Source organism: Carcharhinus amblyrhynchos, chromosome 9 (assembly GCF_965287045.1).
Source record: "Carcharhinus amblyrhynchos chromosome 9, sCarAmb.v2.hapA, whole genome shotgun sequence".
NCBI lineage: Eukaryota > Metazoa > Chordata > Chondrichthyes > Carcharhiniformes > Carcharhinidae > Carcharhinus > Carcharhinus amblyrhynchos.
Window position 1 is genome coordinate 52794428 of NC_137332.1, and position 6000 is coordinate 52800427.

The following is a 6000-nucleotide window of genomic DNA, read 5'->3' on the forward strand; positions in this document are numbered from 1 at the left end:
GATTAGAGGGGAGGTGAGGAAAAGTGTTTTTCACCCTGTGGGTTGTGGGGGTCTGGAACTCACCGGCCTGGGTTTTTCACTCCTGTTCGTGTCAGGTTGGTTGAGAGTGGAAAATATTGTGAGAAGTCCACAGTTGAGTCTTCTGCAGTGTGAAAACTTCCTTTAATTGTCCCCACCCCACCCCCTCTCCCCATCAATAGGGGCCTTTTTTTCCCTCGCCATTCAATGTTGGAGATATTATTATAATACATCTGTATGTCATTATTGGGCCCATACACCATAATCATACCTCTGTCAGAAAATCCATTCTGGGTAGCGTGACGCCAGAACGCCATGGATCACAACTGGTTTCAAAGCCAATGCACCTGGTAAGCACTTCTCCAAGAGGAGCTCAGCGGTGAGAATAGTACTTATGGAGCAGTTCTGTGTAACTGGGGGTAGAGTCAGGGATACCAGGGTCTGAGTCAGGATACACCAGTTTTGACTTAGGCGTATCAGGTCTTCAGTATGAAGGGTCCATGAATCCCTCCTCTGTGCTGGTTTTAGAGCTGGCTGGTGGATTCCCATGGCTGCTTTCCACATGTACCTGCAAAAGAACGGAGAGGTCATTCGTCCATGACAGGGGCATTTAGGAATAGGAGACATGACTCACAGCATTGTTGTCTGATGGATGATGCAGTGCTGAATCTTCAATTGGTTTTTTGCTATCAACCTCACCATCAGCACAGGAACGGTCATTGTCCTCCTCAGCCAGATGAATGTCTCTGTCTTCGAAGTCCATGAGGACCTTCAGCTCTAACATCCCTCCATCTGGCATCTTTCCCTCTTGTTGTGTGCCAGCTTGTTCTGTATGAAAACAGAGTGTAAGGAAGCATGCCAGAACTGATGATAAGGATGTCTGGCATATGTGGATGGTGTGTGGGAGGAGCGACGTGATGAGGACAGGATGTGCAGGAAAGATGAAAATGTATGTGTGAGAGTGAGTGGTGCCATCCCTTGAGCCTAGCGGTGAGTGAGATCCCTGTGGATGTGTGATGGGTCAGTAAGTGTGTGAGTTGAGAGTAATGAGAAGACTTACCCTGGTAGAATGGAGGAGATCATTCATCCTCTTCTCTTCTTGCCCTGATGGCTGTCCTCTTCTGCAGAGCATTAGCATTGACCATGCTACATGTGGTACCCTGATGATTTAGGTGGTGGCAGGGCAGGGCAAGCAAATAAGAGGCCCTCCAACCAGTGATACAGCACAGAAATCATGCATGAAAATGTTTGGCACTACGTGTTGTGTTATATATCTGGAAAAGCCACCATTGCCATCGGTGTACTCAGCGTCATTTTCTCCGCTTGTCATTGGCCTTTGCTGATTTCTGATAAAATCTCCCCACTGTCTGAAAGAGGCAGAAACCCTCAACTCATTAAAAAGGTGTCCGGATATGCACTTCAAATGCCATAATCTGCAGGGCTTTGGACCAAATACTAGCTGAAGCAGGGTGACTCATTTTTTGGGTGGCGCCGACATGATGGGTCAAGTGGCTTCTTTCTCTGCTGGAAACTTCCTTTGATTCTATCCAGCAGAATCTCGTGCAAAGAAGAATTAAATGGAGCTTGACTGCACTTGAATAGGAATTGACGTTTGTATGTATTGTGCACCCAAACTTCTCTCTTGAGCACCAAATCTTCATCACTGTTTGCATGACACTAATCTCTAAAGACATCAATGCCAATAAAAACATTACTAATGATAATAAGGAGACAAACTTTTAAATTTAGCTTCTGTGCTCAGCAAAATGAATTCAATCTGCATGAAGTGCATTGATTAATAGTACGAATTGTTGCTGATTGAAACACTTTTTCATCTCATCAATAAGAATCAGTTATCATGTCAGCTATAAGATATGATAATACATACTTAAATGTTAGTCATGGCTGAGACTTAACTCACTCACCTCCAACTTGGAAGGTTTTAGCGAGTTTTAGGTTTCATCCTGATAATGAGCACAGGATCCGGGCTGACGTTCTGATACAGTACAGGGCAGTGAGGGATGAGCAATAAATGCCAGTCTTGTCAGGAATGCCTGCATCCCTTCACTGGTTTTTAAAATAGTACTGAAGGAGTGCTGCACTGTAGAAGATTCAGTCTTTAGGATGAGATGTTAAACTGACACCACATCTGGCAGTCCTAAAAAAAAATCCCACTGCATTTTTTGAAGAAGAGCAGGGAGTTTTCTTGGAGTCCTGGCCAGTACAAGTCCCCCAACCAATATTACTGAAACAGATTATCTGGTCATTATCACATTGCTGTTTGTGAGAACTTGCTATGCCATTGTATACTGTACACTGGTTGTACAGTAGTTCCTGCCAGTGACTACACTTCATAAGTATTTCATTGCCTGCAAAGCACTTGGGGACTACATGAAAGTAAATATAAATGTAAGTCTTTCTTCAGTCCCCAAAGATCATTATCAATGATATGAAGTGAGCTAGCAGTACAGTTTAAAGTTCATCAATTAGTTATTTCACTCAGGCATCTACTTCCCTTACAGATCACTTGATAAATATATTACCTGTATCCTGATGACATTTACCTGCCTCAGACTACCTGTCTGACATTCTGTCCTGTATAAGCCATAATTTTTCCCAGTTAAACATTGGGAATACCAAAGCCATTGTTTCCACTACTCAACATAATTCCACCCTCTGCCTTGAGTTGAGCTGGTCTGGTTACAATGGCCTACATTCCCTGGTCCCGCCCACTGTGGGAATCATTGAAGGTTGGATTGATTCATTTACTCCAGACCAGCAAAACGTCCATTGACTTCAGGTGGGAATTTCCTGGAAAATCCCACCAAACCAGAGTATGCAATTGGAACACATGCTGAATCAACTTCTTAACTATTTCATTACAAAGGTAATGGGGAGAAATTCTCCTGAGTTGCCCACCTCAAGAATCATGGCGGGTGGGGGGGCCAATCCCAGGTGGGATTCTTTGGTTTGGGGCAAGCACGGCCAGAGAATCCCACCCAATGTCCTTCAAGCTCTGTCATGTAACTTGGCTCCACTCTATCTAAGCATATCTGCTGCTGAATCCCTGATCTATGCCTTTGTTACCTTCAGATTTGATTATTCCAATGCATTCTTGTCTGACTTCCATCCTCCATGCTCCATAAACTTCAGTTTATCTAAAGTACAGTTGTACAACCCATAGCAAGTCCTGCCATCCTGCATCCCAATTTGAAATTCTTATCCTTATGTTTAAATCCATTTATAGCTTTGTCCCTTTGTATCTAGTAACATTCTCAAGTCCAGCAGCCTCCCCCACTTGCACCCCAATCTTTTTGTCACTCCAACTCAGGCCTCTCCCTAGATCACCTGCATTGAAAGTAAGAATATAAGAACTAGGAGTAGGAAATTCCACCATTTGGTATAATCATGGCAGCTTCCATCACGGCTCCACCTCCACCTTCCCACCCACTCCCCATAACCCTTTATTCTGCTACTAATTAAGAATCAATCTTTTTCTTAACTTTGTTTGTTCCTGTATCCATTGCAGTCTAGGGTAGATAATTCCACAGATTTATGAACCTTTGAGTTTAGTAAATGCTCCTGATTTCTTTTCAAATCTGCTACCTCTTAGCATAAAACTATGGTCTCTCATTCTAGAATATCCAACAAAGGAAAATATCCACTCCAGGCATATCCTGTCAATCCCCTATAACATCTTTTAGATATATCTTATATTGCTGGCTGTTCCATCGGCTATTTCAGCACCACGTGCCTAAATCCCTCCACCTCTCCAAATCCTCCTCTTCCTTTAAGGTCTTCCTTAAAACTAACCTACTTGGACCAAACTTTTGATCACCCCTCCAAATGTTGTTCATCCATTGTTATCAATGAGGACCTCAACACCATTAGTCGTTTTGAGGCTGGTTGCCGCGGGTCTGTAGATGACTGATCAGGCCAATTTGGGCATGGAATGTCCTGGCACACATTGAACAGACTTGTGTAGGCACTATAGTTGTTGCACTGGTGGCTGTGGACTTGCGCAGCTCACACTTAAATTGTGCTTCAGCAATACAGCTTGCTTCATAAGCTTGACAGCCTTTGTGGATGATGCAGCGCCAGATAGGGCAGTTTTGTGCCAGCGTTTCCCGGGTGGTCGTGATAATGTCAAGTGGCTTCAGGGAGGCCTTGAGTGTGCCTTTGAAATGTTTCTTCTGCCCTCCATGCAAGTGTGTTCCAGCAGGGAGTTCCCCAAAAAGGAGCTGCTTGAGTATGCACTCTTGCATGCCTTCGATATACAGTCCACTTTTCACAGGCATACAGGAGGATAGTGAGTACCATGGCACTGTAGACCTTCAGTTTTGTTGCTGGGCTGATTCCTTGATATTCCCACACAGTGGAGCACAGTCTACCGAAAGCAGAACTTGCCGTTGCTATTCTGCAGTTAACTTCTGTATCAATAATCACTGCATGGGAGAGAGTGCTGCCAAGATAAGTGAACTGGTCCACCGCCTGTAGTTTCTGCTCTTTGATTGTGATTATGGGCTCTGTGTACGGTGCATGAGGAGCAGGTTGGTGCCTGACTTCAATCTTTTTAATGTTGGTAATGAGTCCAAAGTTGTCACAATCTGTGGAAAATTTGTCCATACTGACTTGCATCTCTGGCTCTGAGCCAGTAAGAAGCCTCACAACACCAGATTAAAGTCCAACAGGTTTATTTGTAGCAAACACCACAAGCTTTCGGAATATGCTGTTCCTTCATCAGGTGGGTGGGAGTTCTGATCACAATCAGGACACAAAGACACAAACTCAATTTACATGCATGATTGGAAAGTGAGTCTTTACAGCTAATCAAGTCTTAAAGGTACAGACAATGTGAGTGGAAGGAGCTTTAAGCACAGGTTAAAAGGAAATCATCCATAGGTTAAAACATGTTTTAACCTGTGCTTAAAGCTCTTTGACATGATCCTCCACTGGTCTTGTCGGCTTACAACGTCGAAGGCTTTCGCGAGGTTAGCAAAGGTTGTGTAGAGATCGCGATTCTGTGCCTGACACTTCTCCTGAAGTTGGTGTGCAGCCAAGGTCATGTCAATAGTCCCATGACCTTTGCACAAGCCATACTGTGACTCTGGAAGCAGGCCCAACTCCAGATGGGTGACCAGACGATTTAGCAGGACTCTTGCGAGGGTTTTTCCTGTGATGGAAAACAGCGAGATTCCTCCGTGGTTATCACATACTTGCTGATTGCCCTTCCTCTTGAAGAGGTGTACGATGGAAGCATCTTTAAGTTCCTGAGGAATGGATCCTTGCTTCCAACAGGACTGGAACAACTCAGTGAGCTTCTCGATAAGTGCAGGACCAGCAGCTTTGTAGATCTCTGTGGTATGGCATCTGCCCATGGGGCTCCGCCACTGGATAGCTGGCTGACAGCTCCGGCTACTATCAGTGGGCCATCCATGGCGCTGTTGATATCAAACTGGGAATCCTGTCTATTACCTCATCATTAATAGATGACAGTCGGTTGAGTATGGCTTCAAAGTGTTCAGCCCATCTCTGCAGGATCTGAGCCCCCTCTGTAATGAGAGTTGTACCATCTGTACTCAGGAGGGGGGATCTGCCGAGAGATTGAGGTCCATAGAGAGTGTTGAGGGCTTCATAGAACCGTTCCAAGTTGTTTTTGTCAGCATATCCCTGTATTTCATCTGCCTTGGCGCACAGCCAGGCATCCTGCATTTTACAGTTTGTTCTGGATTGTCCTGCGAGCACTGGTAAAAGCATTTTTCTTGGCAGCTGATGATGGGTCGTTCTGATAGGCCTGGTGAAGATGGTGCTTTTAAACAAGTAAAGCCTGTATCTCCTCATCATTTCATCAAACCAGTCATGCTGCTTGTGGGTAGAGGGCCCGAGAATCTTTAGTGCAGATGAATGGACAGCATCCCCGAAGCGTTCCCAGTTGTCCTCAGTGCTGCCTGCGAGGTGTAGATCAGCAAGCTTGATTTCTAA